Here is a 20,720-nt window from a genome sequence, read left to right on the forward strand (position 1 = left end):
GTTGGTGCCTAAACCTAAGACCCCCCTGTTGGTGCCTAAACCTAAGACCCCCCTGGTGGTGCCTAAACCTAAGACCCCCCTTTATTATGTGGATAATAATGTTTTACTAATTGTGGATGCAAAAAATATTTTGCAATTTACGTTACGTACTGATCGATTTATTTTGTGAATAATAATGTTTTACAAACAGTAAGGGATAAAACTTTAAATAATGTTTTAATTATTTAAATAAGATAAATATGTTTAGTATTTTCATAAACGTTATTCGGCACGGGTGCATTTTATAAACGTAAATCACCACAAGCTCAGTTATAAATCATTAAACATCTCCGGGCGCCGTTTGTAAACTTTATTTAGCTTCGGTGCCCTTTTTTCCTGCTCGGCGCCCATTAAACGTTATTTATTATGGGAGTGAATGGCGGCGCCCTTTTTGTCCACTAGTTGCCTGCGCCCTTTTTTCCCAGCTCCGTATGTTGGATTCTAGAATCACTGTGGAAGGTCAATCTTTCAACTTGGCCTCAGTCGATCTCAGTAGAGTTTCAGGCTGAATGATAAAGCTAAGCTAGACTGCTAGGCCTTTTATGATAAATGGTTCAAAGAGGGTGGTGTTTTATGGGATTTTTAGTGAAGCGTGACAATTATTAATGAATTCTTGTTTTATACATTCTCTAAATTGTGACATTTCGAATTATCAGATTATTAGGGTTAATTTATACAGGTGCATATATACATATATGATGCTACTTGGCTTATTGTACATAAACAGCCTCCATCTTTCTTAGCCATAATGACATCAATAAACATTTTAATTAGCTCTTGTGACACAGGTAGAGTTCTTTAACATCTATCTAGATCTGATCATCTTAATTGCAATGAAGTAAGCCAGAATGTATCACATATGTCCATAACTTATCTTTAATTCTAGGAAATTGGAATGTTCTTGGGTACATCATTAATTGACAGGGATTTTCTGCACCTTATGTGTGCGGTCACATGGTCTTATTTGGCTTGTGTTCATAGCAAACAGACATTTATTTTAATTCACATTAAAATATAAAAAGCAAACTTATTTAACTTACAGAGGAACTGTAACCAACGATTGAACTTCATCTCAATCAGTAGCTGATACCCCTTTTCCAATGAGAAAACTTGACCTTTTCTTAATTAGATCGTAAGGATGTCTGTATGGCTGATATTGTGATGAAACGCTCCCACAGTGTGACCTCAGCACCTAGGTGCTGACATCACACTGTGGGAGCCTTGTTGCATTGTGGGAAATAATGGCTAATTACAGCGCATATACAGGAAGTAATAAAACGGCCGCCGAAAAGGTTACACAAACAGGATGAACGGGTGGGGGTGGGCAAGATGCCACTCTAGCGCCCATGCCGCTTGTCGCAAACGCGTCACTTGTCGTCATGGGCGGGACAGCACTGGCAATATCACGCGCACTCCCGCATGCGCAGTACGGAGCTGCCTGCCTTCGGAAGCACTTGGGAACACGAGTGCTTCCAAAGTCTTCCAAGAGCTCCGGAATGCAGCAAATTTGAACCAGGAACAGAACTGAAATGTGGGAACCATGGGAAGGCTCTATAGCAGTGCCCCTCAAACTAAGGCCTGCAGGCCGAATGCGGTCTCCTGAGGCTTTTTAACTGGCCCCCAAACAAAAAATGTATAACTTATAGATGTGGCTAACTGCATCTTTAAATATTGGCGTCCCGCATAAAGAAAAGCAGTGCTGGCAGCACCCATCCACATACTGTAGAAGCCAGCAAGCAGTCATTCGCTGGCATCCAATTTCGTATCAGGTGACACTGCTGTCCAATTGGATGGCAGGTTGTCACCTGGGTATGCTTCACTGTCTGGTGCACAAAGACGTTCTTCGGGTGCCGCATGACTGAATAGCTGCTGCTGGGAGTTCTCCTCCAGGCATGATTGGGGGGAATTAATACCTAGATTCAATGTAATGTTTTTCAACATCATTTTATGTATGTTCCGGCCCCCCCAGCAGTCTGAAGTATGTTGACCCGGCCCTTGACTGAAAAAGTTTGGGGACCCCTGCTCTATAGGATCCAAAGCCTTCCCTCTCCATAGGTAAGTATCTGACTTAAAAAAAAAAAAAAGCATTGCAGATTTTCTTTAAAGAGGAACTGTAGTGAAAATAACGGAATTAATAAAATTGCTTATTTTTTTACAATATTTGTAAAATCTTTCCTCGCCCTGATTTACATTCTGAGATTTATCACAGGAGATAGCATCTTTACTGCTGTCAGGTGCGTCACTGAGAGTTCAGCATAGCTAAACAGCCTAGGCTGGGACATCATTCAGAGGGCAGGGCTGCTTACCCATATACAGCTATAAACAGATATAGGATAAGTGTTTCTAATACTGAAACCAGGATATCTAACATAAAAATTGGTATGCGGCCTTTCCTGGATAGCATCATCATTGTTTCAACTCTTCCAAGTACTCTCATTTGGAAGAGCCCTACAGCTTTAGAAGTAGCCAGAGGCGGTTCTAGACTTTTGCTGCCTGAGGCAAACTTGTGAGGATACACCCCCCCCCCCAGTTGCCCCCAGTATTGGTTAGCCTGGTACAGCTGCCCCCTTTATAGGTTTGCCAGGCACTCTCTTCACTTCCTGTTTCTGCCTAGTACTGTCCCCAGACTTCTGCCGCCTGAAAAAGTCGCCTCACTTGGCATCATGGGCAGACTGGGCCTGGAAGTAGCTTTATAATCAAACTGCTACATTTCATCATGTCTTCGGGAATTTCCTTTGATATTGACATAACTTTATTGCAGAATTGTCATGATAAGGTTCAGTATAATATGAGATTTAATGTGAAATTCCACTATTGCTGAGGAAATAGCATTCCATTAAAGAGGACAGAGGAGGTTAGTGTTAGGCATTGGAGCAGAGAGGTTAGTGTTATGCGGGGAGGGGGGGGGGTAGTGTAAGGCACAGGAGAGGGAAGGTTAGTGTAAGGCAGAGGAGAAGAGAAAAGAGGTTGGTGTTAGGCAGAGGAGAGGTTACTGTTAGGCAAAGGAGATAGGGCAGGATCGACCTAGGCAGGTGCCTGGGGCCCTAGTGGGTATCAAAGGGCCCACCAGCCACCTTCTCTGACCTCCCTTCACTTCAGCTTACCAAAAAGACTACAAGGGGGCCTCAAATTTACTACCTTGCCTAGAGCCCCATTATATCTCAATTCATCTCTAAGAGAAGTTAGTGTTAGGCAGAGGACAAGAGAGAAGAGGTTAGTGTTAGGAAGAGGAGAGAGGAGGTTAGTGTTAGGCAGAGGAGAAGAGAGGTTAGTGTTAGGCAGAGGGGATGTTAGTGTTAGGCAGAGGAGAGGGAAAGTTAGTGTTAGGCAGAGGGGGGGTAGGTTAGTGTTAGGAAGAGGATATGTAAGTGTTAGGCAGAGAAAAAGAGAGAAGTTGTTAGTGTTAGGCAGAAGAGGGAAGAGGTTAGTGTTAGGCAAAGGGGAGGTTAGTGTTAGGCAGAGGAGAGGGGATGCTAGTGCTAGGCAGAGGAGAGGGGATGCTAGTGTTAGGCAGAGGAGAGGGAAGGTTAATTTTAGGCAGATGAGAGGGGAGGTTAGTGTTCAGCAGAGGAGAGGGCAGGTTAGTGTTAGGCAGAGGAGAGGGCAGGTTAGTGTTAGGCAGAGGGGATGTTAGTGTTAGGCAGAGGAGGGGTAGTTTAGTGGTAGGAAGAGGAGAGGTACATGTTAGGCAGTGGAGAAGAGAGAAGATGTTAGTGTTAGGCAGAGGAGAGGGGAGGATACTGTTAGGCAGAGGAGAGGGGAGGTTAGTGTTAGGCAGAGGAGAGGGGAGGATACTGTTAGGCAGAGGAGAGGGGAGGTTAGTGTTAGGCAGAGAAGAAAAGAGAAGTCGTCAGTGGTAGGCAGAGGGGAGGTTAGTGTTAGGCAGAGGAGAGGGGAAGTTAGTGTTAGGCAGAAGAGAGGGGAGGTTAGTGTTAGGCAGAGGAGAAGAGGTTAGTGTTAGGCAGAGGAGGGGTAGGTTAGTGTTAGGAAGAGGAAAGGAGAGGTAAGTGTTAGGCAGAGGAGAAGAGAGAAGACATTAGTATTAGGCAGAAGAGAGGGGAGGTTAGTCTTAGGCAGAGGAGAGGAGAGGTTAGTGTTAGGCAGAGGAGAGGGGAGGTTAGTGTTAGGCAGAGGAGGGGTAGCTTAGTGTTAGGAAAAGGAAAAGAGAGGTAAGTGTTAGGCAGAGGAGAAGAGAGAAGACATTAGTATTAGGCAGAGGAAAAGGGAGGTTAGTGTTAGGCAGAGGAGAGAGGAGGTTAGTGTTAGGCAGAGGAGAGGGGAGGTTAGTGTTAAGCAGAGGAGTGGGAGGTTAATGTTAGGCAGAGAAGAGGTTAGTGTTAGGCAGAGGAGAAGAGAGAAGAAGTTAGTGTTAGGCAGAGAAGAGAGAGTTGGTTAGTATGTAGGTTTACAGTAAAACACTTTACTTTGCTAACATAATGCAATTATATTGTAATTGTACGTTCACATTGGCGCGCGTTACCAGGGCAGTGGATTCAGTCAGCATAATGCAAGGCATGCTCTGCGGTATTGGCCAGCATGCTTGTTTACAGTTTCTAGTGAAGCATACTCTTCACTAAGTGTATGCTTCACTGTATGCATTCCATTGCGTTCCTAAAACCGACTTTTCTCCTGCATTGCTTTCCTGTTTTTACAGGGAACCCAAAAAAACCCAGTGTGAACCTAACCTAAAGATGAACTAAAGGGCTAACTCTGAATATCAATTTACAGTACAGAGGTATCTAACTTTTTAAATTTGTTTTTGCTTTAGGTATTCTTTAAATCGTAATGCAGATGTTGAATGACTAAAGGTGGCCATTAAAGGGAACCTCAACTGAGAAGGATATGGATTTTTCCTTTTAACCAATTGCCGACCGCCCCCAGCCGATGGGCGGCGGCAAAGACTGGGCCTAAACGATCGCAATACGCCCATCGGCGGAGGCGGCAGCAGCGTGATTATGCGACGATCGCTTCATTCGTGATGCGATCAGCCGCCGGCGACTGGATCCGCCCCCCTCGCGCTGTGACCCGCCGGCCGTTCGGAAGCGCCGGCGGGTTACTAGCACCCGGATCGCCGCTGACACAATGTATAATAGGCTTTGTAATGTATACAAAGCCTATTATACAGGCTGCCTCCTGCCCTGGTGGTCCCAGTGTCCGAGGGACCACCAGGGCAGGCTGCAGCCACCCTAGTCTGCACCCAAGCACACTGATTCCCCCCCCCCCCCTGCCCCCTGATCACCCACAGCACCCCTCAGACCCCCCCCCCTGCCCACCCCCCAGACCATTGTTAGCACCCAATCACCCCCCTAATCACCCATCAATCACTTTCTGTCAACGCTATTTTTTTTTTTAACCCTAAACTGCCCCCTGCTCCCTCCTGATCACCCCCCACCCCTGTGTACTGGCTACTCCTCACGGTTTAGGGCCCCTAAAATGCCAGGGCAGTATAGGAACCCCACAAGTGACCCCATTTTAGAAAGAAGACACCCCAAGGTATTCTGTTAGGTGTATGATGAATTCATAGAAGATTTTATTTTTTGTCACAAGTTAGCGGAAAATGACACTTTGTGAAAAAACACAATTAAAATCAATATCCGCTAACTTGTGACAAAAAAAAAAAAAAATCTTCTATGAACTCACCATACTCCTAACGGAATACCTTGGGGTGTCTTCTTTCTAAAATGGGGTCATTTTTGGGGTTCCTATACTGCCCTGGCATTTTAGGGGCCCTAAACCGTGAGGAGTAGTCTTGAAACCAAATGTCGCAAAATGACCTGTGAAATCCTAAAGGTACTCATTGGACTGTGGGCCCCTTAGCGCAGTTAGGGTGCAAAAAAGTGCCACACATGTGGTATCGCCGTACTCAGGAGAAGTAGTATAATGTGTTTTGGGGTGTATTTTTACACATACCCATGCTGAGTGGGAGAAATATCTCTGTAAGTAGACAATTGTGTGTAAAAAAAAATAAAAAATTGTCATTTACAGGGATATTTCTCCCACCCAGCATGGGTATGTGTAAAAATACACCCCAAAACACATTATACTACTTTTCCTGAGTACGGCAATACCACATGTGTGGCACTTTTTTGCAGCCTAACTGCGCTAAGGGGCCCAAAGTCCAATGAGCATCTTAAGGCTTTACAGGGGTGCTTACAATTAGGCCCCCCCCAAAAAATGCCAGGACAGTAAACACACCCCACAAATGACCCCATTTTGGAAAGTAAACACTTCAAGGTATTCAGAGAGAAGCATAGTGAGTCCGTGGCAGATTTCATTGTTTTTTGTCGCAAGTAAGAAGAAATGGAAACTTTTTTTTTTTTTTGTCACAAAGTGTCATTTTCCGCTAACTTGTGACAAAAAATAAAATCTTCTATGAACTCACCATGCCTCTCACTGAATACTTTGGGATGTCTTCTTTCCAAAATGGGGTCATTTGGGGGGGTATTTATACTATCCTGGAATTTTAGCACCTCATGAAACATGACAAGTAGTTAGAAAATGCAGAGATGCTTCAAAATGGGAAAATTCACTTTTGGCACCATAGTTTGTAAACGCTATAACTTTTACCCAATCCAATAAATATACACTGAATGTTTTTTTTTTTTTATCAAAGACATGTAGCAAAATAACTTTCGCGCTCAAATGTATAGGAAATTTTACTTTATTTGAAAAATGTCAGCACAGAAAGTTAAAAAAGTCATTTTTTTTTACAAAATTCATGTCTTTTTTGATGAATATAATAAAAAGTAAAACTCGCAGCAGCAATCAAATAGCGCCAAAAGAAAGCTGTATTAGTGACAAGAAAAGGAGTTAAAATTCATTTAGGTGGTAGGTTGTATGACCGAGCAATAAACCGTGAAAGCTGCAGTGGTCTGAATGGAAAAAAAGGCTCTGGTCCTTAAAGAGAATCTGTATTGTTAAAATCGCACAAAAGTAAACATACCACTGCGTTAGGGGACATCTCCTATTACCCTCTGTCACAATTTCGCCGCTTCTCGCCGCATTAAAAGTGGTTAAAAGCAGTTTTAAAAAGTTTGTTTATAAACAAACAAAATGGCCACCAAAACAGGAAGTAGATTGATGTACAGTATGTTCACACATAGAAAATACATCCATACACAAGCAGACTGTATACAGCCATCCTTTTGAATCTCAAGAGATCATTTGTGTGTTTCTTTCCCCCTGCAGCTATCTTCCACTGAAGTGTCAGGCTATTTCTTCCTGCAGAGTGCAGACAGCTGTGCCTGTATGTAATTCCTCAGTATGTGAAAGCCCAGCCAGCTCAGAGGAGGATTTATCCAGCTTGTAAAAGATAATAGAACAGAGAGAAGCTGCACTAATCTAAATATCACACAGGCAGTGTGCAGAGAGGGGCCTGGATCGGGGAGTTCATAGCAGAACCACAACACTGAAGAACTTGGCAGCCTTCCAGACACAGGCCTGACAAGTCTGACAAGAGAGAGATAAGTTGATTTATTACAGAGACTGTGATAGCAGAAAGTGCTGCAGTACGCCAGAACACATTAGAATAGCTTTTGGAACTTGTAGGATGATAAAAAACAGGATGCAATTTTTGTTACGGAGTCTCTTTAAGGGGCGAAAAGACTGTGGTCCTCAAGTGGTTAAACCAGTTGCCTGACTCTCCTGCTGATCCTGCGTCTCTAATACTTTTATCCACTGCCCCTCAACAAGCATGCAGATCAGGTGCTCTGACTGAAGTCAGACTGGATTAGCTCCATGCTTGTTTCAGGTGTGTGATTCAGCCACTACTGCAGCCAAAGAGATCAGCAGGACTGCCAAGCAACTGGTATTGTTTAAAAGGAAACATCCATATCCCTCTCAGGTTAATGTTCCCTGTAACGATATGAGACGCCGTCTCAGATCCATCCCCGCCAATACCACCAGGCGCATGAACACCTTCTTCCTCCAAGCAGTTCTCCTGTTAAACTCACTGAACTCAAAACTCCTACACCCCCCTACCCACCGCCCCCCCACCCGGTCTACATCCCGGGGATACTCTAGCCCCAGGTATCCCTTCCTTTCAGCTGTAAACTCGGACTGAAACATGGACTCCCACAGCAGCAATCACTGTGTCCCCCCCCCCCCCCCCCCAGGACTCTAATTGAGACTGAGATGCTCTAAATGTATGTATGTATGTCCTGCTTGCCTTTGCTATGTTTTGCCATGTGTTGTTATATGTTCCTGATCTACTCTTGCCATGTGAACCACTGATCTACTCTTGCCATGTGAACCACAAGCAATTCCTGATTCTGATTCATCCTACAGGCACACAAATCAATGTGTCCCCGAATCGATTCCATTAATCTGATCAAATTGGATAGCAGATTAACTTTTGTTAACGGTGGCATACATCTAGCGATTTTGGCGGCCGAAAGACCAATAAACAGATCTCTATCTGATTTAATGTGTTGGCCGCCATAAACTGCAGGCCGATTCAGCATAAAATGTTTTGGCAATCGTCTTCGTGACCACGCCTCGTCGCCTGGCGGTACCCCCCCCCCCCCTGCATTAGTACCTTACCTTTCTGCGGCCGGCCAGACTTCTCTTCCTGGTTTGTGCTCCACATGGTAGCTGGCCCAATGCGCTATCTGCTATGTGGAGAAGAACCCAAAAGAGGAGTCTGGCGAGCGGCGGAGAGGTAAGTGTATTAATGCAGGGGCCCTGGGGGTACATTTACACTAGGTGGAACAGCGCCCGGGGGTTTCCGTTGCGTTTGTCATTCACGATTTTGCACGCTGTTATCGCCACGCACCCTGATCGAACATGTTGGCCTGACATCTTGCAGCATGCTCGATCGATACATTGTAGAATTGACGATTGGGCAGGTTTTTTTGCTGCACCAGTTTTCGTCCATTTAGATAATAATTATTGAATTGGATGGTCGATTGGCCACCAAGGGCCTGATTCACAAAGCGGTGCAAACTTTTTCGCGGACTTTTGTGCGCGCAATTTGTCGCGTTTCGCGCGAATCGCGGCAAATTGCGCGCGCAAAAGTCCGTGATTGCGCGAATCGCGGCAAATTGCGCGCGTAAAAGTCCGCGAAAAAGTTTGCACCGCTTTGTGAATCAGGCCCCAAATCTGCAGATGTATGGGTATCTTTAGTGAGCCCGAACCCAAACGATATTAGTATCAAATCTTATTGACCAAAAATTGAACTTTATCCCAATCGGTAGCTGATACCCCCTTTTACATGGGAAATCTATTCCTTTTCACAAACAGACCATCAGGGGGCGCTGTATGACTGATATTGTGGTTAAACTCCTCCCACAAGAAAAGTTCGAACTTTTGGCAATTTCCTGTCTGTGAACTGTCTGTGTCTGTGAACCTTGTTGCATTGTGGAAAATAGCTGTTTCAAACTGCTGTTTCAAACTGCCAAAAACCATGCAGCAGCTACATCACTTGCCAACAGTAAAATGTTCACTGGAGTTCCTCTTTAAGACCACCTCTATTCTTTAAAATAAAACTTTATTCAGATTTTCTTTGTTTATTGCAATTCTTTGTACACATCAGAATCCACTCAGTGTGAAAATGTGCAATGAGGGGGAGGGGATAAGATTTGCTTTTTATGCCACAGTAACGGTACCCTACGGTGAGATTATGACGATTACACATCCAGCGTTCAGAAACTCTCACGCGGCTCTCAAGTCCAACCAGTACCCGAGGATATGGGTGGAAACAGAATATTATAAGCCGAATGCACCTGATCTGTTTCTCCTCTCCTCTGGCTACTTCTAACCCGGGCTCATCTCATAAAATCCATCCCTTCGCAGTTCGCTGTGTTTGACTATGTTGCCAAACTACACCTAGTTTCCAAGTGTGGTGGAATGTGGGTGTGTCCCATGTGAGCAGTATTAGCCGAGGGACAGCACCTGTCACATTAGTAGCTGGGGACCTGTGGGAGAAACACGGAGCTGTCCCTTGTAGTTCTCTGTTCAGGAGGAATGTTACTGGATTGTTCTGGGATTGTGGATTAACTCGCCTGGATTTGCCTCGCTGCTTCTGTTCGGAGGTGAGCAGCCTGCTTCATTACTATTGCTCTGTTATCTCTAGCAGCTTTGCCTGGTGTGTATCTCTCTCTGGATCTGGCATTAGCCTATCACATTCACGGATTTACTTTTCTCAGACTTTTCTGTATACTTTGCCAGCAGTTAGGATTTATTTTAAACTTATTACTTGAGCCCTGTTGTTGATCCCTGGAGGTGGAGTATAGCAGGTAGGTAGGTCATGACTGATATAACCACCAACCACAAGGCACATCTGAAAACCTCTGCTAAAAATAGTTAACTTTTTACATTTTTTTTATATTGACCATCACTGTTACAATCCAAGGAAACGCTGCAGACGCAATAGTAGTTCTCAAGGATGACAAGCAGTTCTCTCCTCTGGCATCATTGAGAGATCTGCCAGGTTTGAGTAGGACATGTATTGGTGGGAAGGCTGGAGAAGGGCATAGTGTGATGCAGCCCCACAGAAAAAAACCTAATCGGTCCCTCAACTTTCCAAAAGTGTCTGAAAGGTGCTCATTAATGCTACAATAGTTTCCTTAGATGGGATCATTGGATCAGAATTGCGGAATCGCAAGTAATCGGGAGAAAATTAGGGTATTTTTTCAGATACTATTGTAAAATCCAACATTCCGATCAACAAAATTCTGTATTCCAATCGATTTAAAGAATCGTTTCACAATGATTTTCTCCACATAGTGCATGGATTTCTGTACAAGTCAATTGTAAATCTGAGGGACATATTGTACAGTGAATGGGCACTTTTAGAGAGTAGGAGATCTGAGCTTTTCTCTTTATAAAATGTCACTAAAGACCCATGGCAGCTGCTAAATTGTATATATTTCTTTGTTTTATACAATTTATTTTCATAATTATATTGCTGCCTGATTTAATCATTGCTGAACCAGGTACTGTAGGGCCACCTTGGCCCGCAGCAGTCACCTGGTCTTAGGTGTCTACAGTTCCACCCTGGTAGAGGAATGAACAATTATCATGAGATACCCCGTGAGGCACAAGCACTGGACGATACACGTTGGACAAGTTTCCCACAGAGCAGTTCAAACAATGCAGACAAGTCTCTAAATAATCAACACGAGCCCCCAAACAGTCCAAGGATCCTGTGGAGAATTTCACTGATGTCTCAGTGGTCTTCTGCTATCTTACATAGTGTGGTGAGGTCAGGTTATTGCATAGTTTGGGAGGATTTGGACAAATGTGACTTTTTAATTGGTCATACAGCAGGCTGATTACTCGTCATGGTCAATATTTTTCCATCCTCCATATATTGATCTGTGAAAAGTGATTGATGTTCCCATTAGCCTTCCTGATTCCAATTTGATCGCAAGAGAAATCAGATGGAAATTGCTTAGGTCTTCCACAAAGAATGGAGCTTTACTGTGCTTGATACTATATAAAACTACTTAACTCGACATTGATTTGACTGAGATTTTCCAGCTAACCCCCACCAAAATACCACCCACCACCAAAATAGTTTGAATATTATTGATTTGTCATCTCTTGGGCAGGACAAGTCAACATTCTACATGGCTAGAATCCTAATGAATATTTACGAGGACACCACCGTGGTATGGATGATCATTGTACTGTACTGTAGTGGCAAACAGAACTATTATATATTATATAGACTACGAAGGTTACTGTTAAGGGCTGGATTAGGGGGAGCTAGGCATCAGGAGGAGGCTAAGAGTAAGGAAGATATTATGGTTATACATCAGAAAGGGACTAAAAGTACAGGGGGAATTTAGGGTTAGGCATCAAAAGGGCTAACAATAAAGGAGAGGTTAGGGTTAGACATCAGGAAGGGTCTAACAATAATGGGGAGGTTAGGGTTAGACATTAGGAAAGGATTAACAGTAATGGGAGGTTAGAGTTAGTGCACATGTACTGTAAGCACTTGCTCAGGTCAGGTCCACACTCTACATGGCCAGGACCCCTATGAAAATGTGTTACATTTTCTAAGGAGGATCTGAATATGTCTGTCTTTAAGTTGATATAACTCTCCCTCCATCTAAGTACTCTTCTGGTGCTTGTAGACATAAAACTCATGATCTAGGTTTAACTGAGGGATGATCTCATCTCTGTGGGCACAGACGGACAGATATTGACAGAGCACTTAATCGGACTAGTTAGAAAATGTTGTTTGATCTTTACTATTTGCTCTATGCTGTCAATATCTGACTGAACTATCCCTCTACTGCTGCACCCTCCCCCACCCCCCTTCCCCATGCCACATAAACACTTGGGTCAGTGTTCATGTTTATGGAACAATGTAACAACAGTAAGATGGTGCAAAGACGATGCCTCTAAGCTGTGTGCCTGGATTGAAGGTAATTACAAATAATAGCCTGGTGTCATACACACACTTTTTCTCAACATTGTTGTAGCACGTACCCCTTTAGTAATGACTGTATTGGCCAAGTGCTCCCTCCAGATGGTGACATCATCTCAAGTACTTCTTGACTCCTGTATATTTGTTAGTAGGGTTTGACACTTGTGTATACACATGCCTTTTAAAACACCTGTGTATGCTTGTAAGTGTGAATACTCAGGTTCCTTTATACATCCTTTTCTTTTTTTTTTTTAATCTCAAGACTTACTATAAATGATTGACTATGAAGGGTTCATATACCCCCTGGGCTCCAGGGCTGTGGAGTCGGTACAAAAATCATCCAACTCCTACTGTTCTGTTTATGAAACCACCAACTCTTACTCCGGGTACCTAAAAATTGCTCAGATTCTGACTCCTCGATTCCGACTACATAGCCCTATCGGGGATATGGAGTCAGTACAAAAATCAAGACCAACAACTCTACTCCAGGTACCCCAAAATTCCTCCGACTCCTTGACTCCACAGCCCTGGGCCCTACAATGTACCCCATGGGGTAATCATGCCATGTCCCGAGAGCCTAGGATCTATACAACACATTATGGATTATTTTCCATCAAACCTTACAGGTCACTGTCAGCCAGTACCACTGGCCAGTGACACTACCTGCATATGACATATCTATGATGATGGCCACGCAGCGAAAGATGTTGATAAGATCAATCAAATGTACCAACAATGTAGTCAGTTTACAGAAGGCAATGCACAGCCATTGGACCTTATGGCAGACATCAGTCGTTAGTCAGTGATTGGAAAGATCTGTACGGTGCAGAATGCCCCCACCTCTCCCTAACAGTAAAGCGTTTTCCATAAACACGATAGACCACAATCGTCAGAAAACAAGAGATCCCCACCGGTTAGCAAAGAGCGAACATCATTGGCGTACATTTGAATTCAGTGAGGGCACAACACCGATCCACCAATCGGATCGTTTGCAGAAGCGCAAAAATGAGGACACGTAAGTGCGAAATTCAGCACGTGTGAGGTATATGTATATGTACATGCTGGTGGCCTGGGTGCAGGGTGAGCCGAATGATGACTTGCCCTGCTTCTGCTCAATTCCCCGGCGATTTAAAATACTATTGCCCCTCCATATCATTGCAACTCGGAGGAAGATGTAATTCGGGGTCCGGCAATCCCAAATTACCCTTACGTGCCCCACGCAGCATAACATTACTGCTATGGGGTTGCCAAAACCACCTGCTACGCGCATGACGTAGTATGGATACAGAGGTGCCAGAAGGATAAAAAGCTCTAAAACGTTTAAAAATTAGGTAGTGGTGGATTTATCTCCTCCGGGCAGACAGAAGATAATGCAGCAAAAATCAATTAACCCTTCGCACCTTCGCATGCAAATGTTCAAAGAAATGCATTCACAGATTCACTCATCCAGGCACCACTGTTATCCCTACAGCTAAGTTAAAAGTCGGGGTCTTAGTTCACAGAAGAATTAATTATTTTGCTTAGTCACCTACACTGCGCAGAAGTACCCAGGTAAATGTAGGTGTCCTAACTCTGGCCCTGTAACATGCATAGTGCAGACATGCAAACATTCATTGTATCAAACCCTATCTAGGGATGGAGTGGTGCCTGGATGAGTGAATCTGTGAATGCATTTGTTTGAACATTTGCATGCAAGAGTGTGAAGGGTTAATTGATTTTTGCCGTCTCCTGGCCACACCCCCTTCAGCACCTCCCTTTCCTTAATAACTTATTTAATGTCTTAACTAGAGGCAATGTGCCTGGATATATATGTTTTTTTTCTTGTTACTGACCCTTGTGGTCAGGGTTTTAATTCAGTGCACTCCCTCCTTCCCCTGTATGTATTTTTTTTGTCAGCTTGCACACAGCTTATGCTGGTGTAAGTGCATGGTGCGCATGGATACATTACGTTAGCTCCCTTATGCAATTGGTATGATGCGCTATCTGTCCCAGGAGAGGACGTCAAGATGTGTGCTCCTAATCCCTAGATAGGTTTGATGCAATGATTGTTTGCATGTCTGCACTATGCATGTTACAGGGCCAGAGTTAGGACACCTACATTTACCTGGGCACTTCTGCGCAATGTAGGCGACTAAGCAAAAGAATGCATTCTTCTGTGAACTAAAACCCCGGCTTTTAACTTACCTGTAGGGATATCAGTGGTGCCTGGATGAGTGAATCTGTGAATGCATTTGTTTGAACATTTGCATGCGAGAGTGCGAAGGGTTAATTGATTTTTGCTCTTTTCTGGCCACACCCCCTTCAACACCTCCCTTTCCTTAACCTGCTGAGCGGTCTGGACGAGCTCAGCTCGTCCAGTACCGCCGGAGCCTGCCGCTCAGGCCCTGCTGGGCCAATTTGGCTCAAATAAAAAGCAACACGCAGCCGGCACTTTGCCAGCCGCGTGTGCTGCCTGATCGCCGCTGCAGTGCGGCGATCCGCCGCATGCAGCGGCGAAAGAGGGTCCCCCCAGCCGCCTGAGCCCAGCGTAGCCGGAACAAAAAGTTCCGGCCAGCGCTAAGGGCTGGATCGGAGGCGGCTGACGTCAGGACGTCGGATGACGTCACTCCGCTCGTCGCCATGGCGACGAGGTAAGCAAAACACGGAAGGCCGCTCATTGCGGCCTTCCGTGTTACTTCTGGCCGCCGGAGGCGATCGCAGCCTCCCTGGCGATCTTAATAGAACGCCAGGCAGGTTAATAACTTATTTAATGTCCTAACTAGAGGCGATGTGCCTAGATAAATGTTTTTTGTTTTTTTTTACAAGATAATGCAGGTCTGGTACTATGGTACTATGCATGGTACTACGCGTTTGGAGTTTGGCATATACCAGACCTGTTTTTGTATATGCTCCATCTTATTACCTGAGGAAGCGGGTCACTCCCACGAAACACGTTGTATTTTACTGGAGTATGTAAATAAAATGTTTTGCTGAAAATGGATCTGCATTTTCTTGTGTCTGTCGTAGGAGATAAGTCCACTACTACCTCCTCATTTTTAAACGTTTTAGATCTTTTTATCCTTCTGGCGCCTCTGTATCCATACTACGTTATACATATTCTCCCTTGGTGGAGAGGTGTTGTCCCGTTTTTTCCTTGATCTACAGAGAGCGACTTCTTAATCCTGAGTGGGGACAGGTCTAATCTCCCTACCTGCCTTTACAGTGGTTGCCTATGCGGTAACCCTGACTTGTGAGTGTACTGCACATACTCTTTCCACACACCTTCATTTACCAGTGCATATTACACTATATTGGGCTCTCCGTGTCCCTCCTTTTGTTTCTTTTGCTTCGCACGTGAGTACTTTGAATGGATCAATCTGAACTGCTTCGCCAGGACAGATCGGCCTACATAGACGATAATCGCTGTCATTTACTGTCGTTGGGCAATTCTTTTTCCAAGCATTATCAGCTGACCCATCATTCGTTTCCGACGACCGTGATCTACTGTATGTACAGAGCTTAGCTTTATATCCGCCTACAAAACATATACACCTATTATCACATGCCTGTGGCTATCTTTGTACACGGCAACATTCATGACTGAGCGTAAAAGCCAGTCAAAGCTGCTTGTTTCACGGTTTTGCACAGTAAAGATTGTGATGCTGATAAAGCCGTGGTGTGGTACTGAGCGTGCGTTAGGCAGAGAGTGACAATGTCATTAGCTCTGATTTGTCTTTATGGCTGTTTGTGAAAGAGCAGCAGTGATTCAATGTGTCACAGCGGTCATTGCATACGCCTCGTCCCACGTCCAATGCCTTTAATCATGCAGGATTGGCTTTACTGTGCTTTGGGGCAATTACCAGCTGAATCATAAAGGACACACAGCGGACCTTCTATTTATAAATGGTGAGAAGTGATTGGCAAATCGTTCAATGTGTGGCTTTGATTGTATAGTAATGCTGAGCTGTGTGTCTATCTATATGTGTGTTTTAGTCAGTGAGGGTTGCTGCTATTATCTGTGTAGTTTATTTTTACTTTCACAAAGCAACTGTGTGATTTGTGTGATTAGCTCTGAGCTTTGCATCAAAGGCTCTGTAAACACTTTATATGGCCTCTCTGGTGAAGTGGAGTAACTGGTAGCATTATGGAGATTTCTGTTCAGCTCAGCTGTAGTTCTAGCCAAAGTATCTGAAGTTTTTATTGCTGTCTATGTCCAGGTAGGGGGGGGGGATTTCATCCTCTTCTAGTAGCTGTTACTGCCACAGGTAGGGCCAGGGTCGAGGCAGAGGCGAGAGAGGCTCCAGCCTCAGGGCGCAGTGTAGGAGGGGGCGCACAACTCATTCAGCTATCATTTCCCTATTGTGTTTGAAGCAGAGAGAAATAAGAAAAGGGGATACATGGCAGTGATTGCAAGCCAGATAACTAGAGATTAAGGTGTTGGGGGCCCTGGAGTGCCTCTTAGTCTAATTTATTTATTATTTATTTATTTATTGTATTTATAAAGCGCCAACATATTACGCAGCGCTGAACATTAATTTAGGTTACAGACAATATTTAGGGGTGACATACAGCAATATGACAATACAGGAATACAAGAAAACCAGATCACACAGCACAGTATTAGTACAAAGTAATGCTTAGTCAGTCACTGGATGAAGCATGGAGATTAGGCAAGTTATGTTCACTCAGATGCATAGCATGGGTTTACAGTAATGGAGGTGCATGATCAGGTAGGACACAAAAGGAGGAGGACCCTGCCCAAAGGCTTACAATCTAGAGGGAGAGGTAAGGACACGAATAGTAGGGGACCAGAGTTCAGCTGTAGGTTTAGAGCACTTGTGAGGGGTAGTAGGCCAGAGTGAAAAGGTGAGTTTTGAGGGCTTTCTTGAAGATGTTGAAGGAGGGGGCTGCCCTAATGGGTGGAGGTAGGGAGTTCCATAGTGTTGGAGCAGCTCTTGAGAAGTCCTGGAGGCGTGCATGGGACTGGGTGATGCAAGGGGCGGTTAGGCGAAGTTCATTGGAAGAGCGGAGTGAGCGGCTAGGTGTGTACCTCTGAGTAAGATCGGAAATGTAGGTTGGACAGGTTTTGTGGACAGATTTGTAGGTCAGACAAGACAAGACAAGACAAATAACATTTATATTGCGCTTTTCTCCTTGCGGACTCAAAGCGCCAACACAGTATCTTGAATCTGATTCTGGACTGGATAGGAAGCCAGTGGAGGGATTCTAGGAGGGGATCTGCCGTGGTGGAGCGATGGGAGCAGTGGATAATTCTGGCTGCCGCATTCATGATGGACTGCAGTGGGGCTGTTCGGGTCATAGGGAGACCAGACAGCAGGGCATTGCAGTAGTCAAGGCGGGAAATTATGAGGGCATGGATGAGGAGTTTGGTGGTGGCAGAGGTCAGGAAAGGGCGAATCTTACAGATGTTACGAAGGTGGAAGTTGCAGGACTTTGTTAGTCTAATAGCAATCAGTGTGTGATGGTTGGGGTGGGAGGGATGGAGGGACGCACGTTGGTGTCTCAACCTTGGGTGCTGGAGGACCTCTTCCCGGCTCTGGGTAGGGCTGCTATGTAGCTCAAACTTTTTACTATTGTCACTAAGATGGCATTTAATGATGCAGTCTTGATTGTCCTATTCTACCACTTCTATGTGATGTGAGGGACTACGGTACCTAAAATATCCAATCAAAGTATATTCACTCAGTTTCGTAAGATTGTACAATCAAGATTGTATCCTTAATGGGCATGTAAAAGGACACCTGAAGTAGAAGTATGGAGGGTGCTATATTTATTCCCTATTAGGCCGATTACGCACACCTAATATGCAAGCACCACATTGCACCACAGAAATCAGCCATCATATGCCCCTGCCATGCCCGTTTCTAGCCCCGTGCGGGGCGTGCCACCGCCCGGGGCGCTGTTGGGAGGGGGGCGCTGTAATGGAGGGGGGAAGCACCGTAGCCGCGGGGAGGGCAACCCGACCTAACCCGACCTCTCCCGGGCCGCCCTCCGAGCTCCCCCCTCAGATGTATAGTGAGCAGCAGCCAGGGAGGGAGCGCTGTATACAACATACCTCCCTGGCTCCAAGCGCTGCTCTCTCGCCGCCGGTCTTCTTCTCTCTGCATACACGCTTATACACACGCTGCTTCCTGTTTAGCCGGAAGCAGCGTATGTATACGCGTGTAGGCAGATGGGAGAAGACCGGCGACGAGAGAGCAGCGCTTGGAGCCAGGGAGGTATGTTGTATACAGCGCTCCCTCCCTGGCTGCTGCTGCTCACTATACATCTGAGGGGGGAGGTCGGAGGGCGGCCCGGGAGAGGGAGGGAGAGGGAGGGCTGCCCTCCCTCCGGCTCCCCCCTCCATTATGGGGGACAGCTACCTATCTAACCTATCCTGGGGGGCACCTACCTAATCTAACCTACGCTGGGGGGCAGCTACCTATCTAACCTATCCTGGGGGGCACCTACCTAATCTAACCTAGGCTGGGGGGCAGCTACCTATCTAACCTATCCTGGGGGGCACCTACCTAATCTAACCTACGCTGGGGGGCAGCTACCTATCTAACCTATCCTGGGGGGCACCTACCTAATCTAATCTACGCTGGGGGGCACCTACCTAATCTAACCTACACTGGGGGGCAGCTACCTATCTAACCTATCCTGGGGGGCACCTACCTAATCTAACTTACGCTGGGGGGCAGCTACCTATCTAACCTATCCTGGGGGGCACCTACCTAATCTAACCTACGCTGGGGGGCAGCTACCTAATCTAACCTATACTGGGGGGCACTTACCTAATCTAACCTACACTGGGGGGCAACTACCTATCTAACCTATACTGGGGGGCACTTACCTAATCTAACCTACACTGGGGGGCAGCTACCTATCTAACCTATACTGGGGGGCACCTACCTAATCTAACCTATGCTGGGGGGCAGCTACCTATCTAACCTATACTGGGGGGCACCTGTCTAATCTAGCCTATACTGGAAGGGGGGGCAGCTACCTAATCTAACCTATACTGGGGGGCACCTACCTATCTAACGTATACTGAGGGGAACCTACCTATCTAACCTATACTGGGGGGCAGCTACCTATCTAACCTATACTGGGGGGGCAGCTACTTATCTAACCTATACTGGGGGCACTTATCTAACCTGTATTGGGGGCACCTACCTACCTAGCTAGCCTGCCTATACAGGTGACAACTATACTGGCTACCTATATTGGAGACACCTACCTAAATGACCTATACTGGGGGCACCTACCTATCTAACCTATGCTGGGGGCAACTATTCTGGCTACCTATATTAGAGGTACCCACCTAGCTAACCTGTACTGGGGCACCTACCTATCTAACTTATACCGGGGGCGCCTGCCTATCTAACCTATACTGGGGGCAACTATACTGGCTACCTATACTGGAGGCACCTACCTGGCTAACCTATAGCGGGGGCAACTATACTGGCTCACCTATGCCTGGCTACCTATACTGGGGTACCTATTCTTGGCTACCTATACTGGGGGGACCTATACTAAGTGAAACTAGACCTGGCTAACCTATACTGCGGGCACCCATACCTTGCTCCGGGGGGGGGACGCAATTTTTGCACCCTCGCCCTGGGTGCATTTTAGCCTAGAAACTGCACTGGCCCCTGCGACAGGGTCAAATGCATAGTACCGCCCCCGGCTAGTGACATACTCCCTACTAGGCAGGAAGTACGTCACTGGGATTCCCGTTGTTCCGCGCATGCGCATCTTACCGTGCTCCTGTCGTACTCACTTACTGTATCGCCCATAGACTTGCATTTCTGCATAATCCATTTGATAGGTGCGAATCATGCGGTAATGTGCTGCAGCCTTTGCGTTGGGAATTACGGGGTACCGCGTCGTATCAGGTGACATGTGCAAGTCTCCATAGACTTGAATGGCTCTTGTGGCGGGGAAGAGAAAGGCAGTGTGACGCAGTGTGCATACGATCAAGGGCCCATTCACACTTGGGAGTCGCAAATGGTAGTGCTTATCGCTACCGGTTTGTGCGAGTGATTTTACCGCGATTAGCGCAGTAAAATCATTGTACACTCTTGCGATTCAGAGCGATCACTATCATCGCTTTTATAAGCAATGGTTCAGATAACACGTTTTGCGATTGCTGTTAATCGCGAAGCGCCCACAATCGGAGGCAATCGCGGCAGTGAGATCACTGAGCGCAGCCGCAATCACCATATATGGCAATATCGTCACATATTTTCAAAGGGTCACAGCGCAAGCACAGACGGGCATAAGAAGATTGGGGTTAAGTATTTCATTGTTGAGAACAAAG

General features: G+C 45.7%; 1 protein-coding gene and 1 long non-coding RNA gene across 2 annotated transcripts in view; one reads left to right on the top strand and one right to left on the bottom strand.

The window, feature by feature from the left end:
* Positions 1–20,720, bottom strand: part of LOC137521670 (uncharacterized) — a 62,112-nt gene that overhangs the window by 18,372 nt on the left and 23,020 nt on the right. The window lies entirely within an intron of this gene.
* Positions 9,914–20,720, top strand: part of EPS8L1 (EPS8 signaling adaptor L1) — a 152,356-nt gene continuing 141,549 nt past the window's right edge. Inside the window, exon 1 of the mRNA XM_068241242.1 lies at positions 9,914–10,070. The gene's annotated coding sequence lies outside the window, so the exon portion shown is untranslated. The remainder of the gene's footprint in view (positions 10,071–20,720) is intronic.

The sequence above is a fragment of the Hyperolius riggenbachi genome, chromosome 6, assembly GCF_040937935.1.
Source record: "Hyperolius riggenbachi isolate aHypRig1 chromosome 6, aHypRig1.pri, whole genome shotgun sequence".
In the NCBI taxonomy this organism is placed as follows: domain Eukaryota; kingdom Metazoa; phylum Chordata; class Amphibia; order Anura; family Hyperoliidae; genus Hyperolius; species Hyperolius riggenbachi.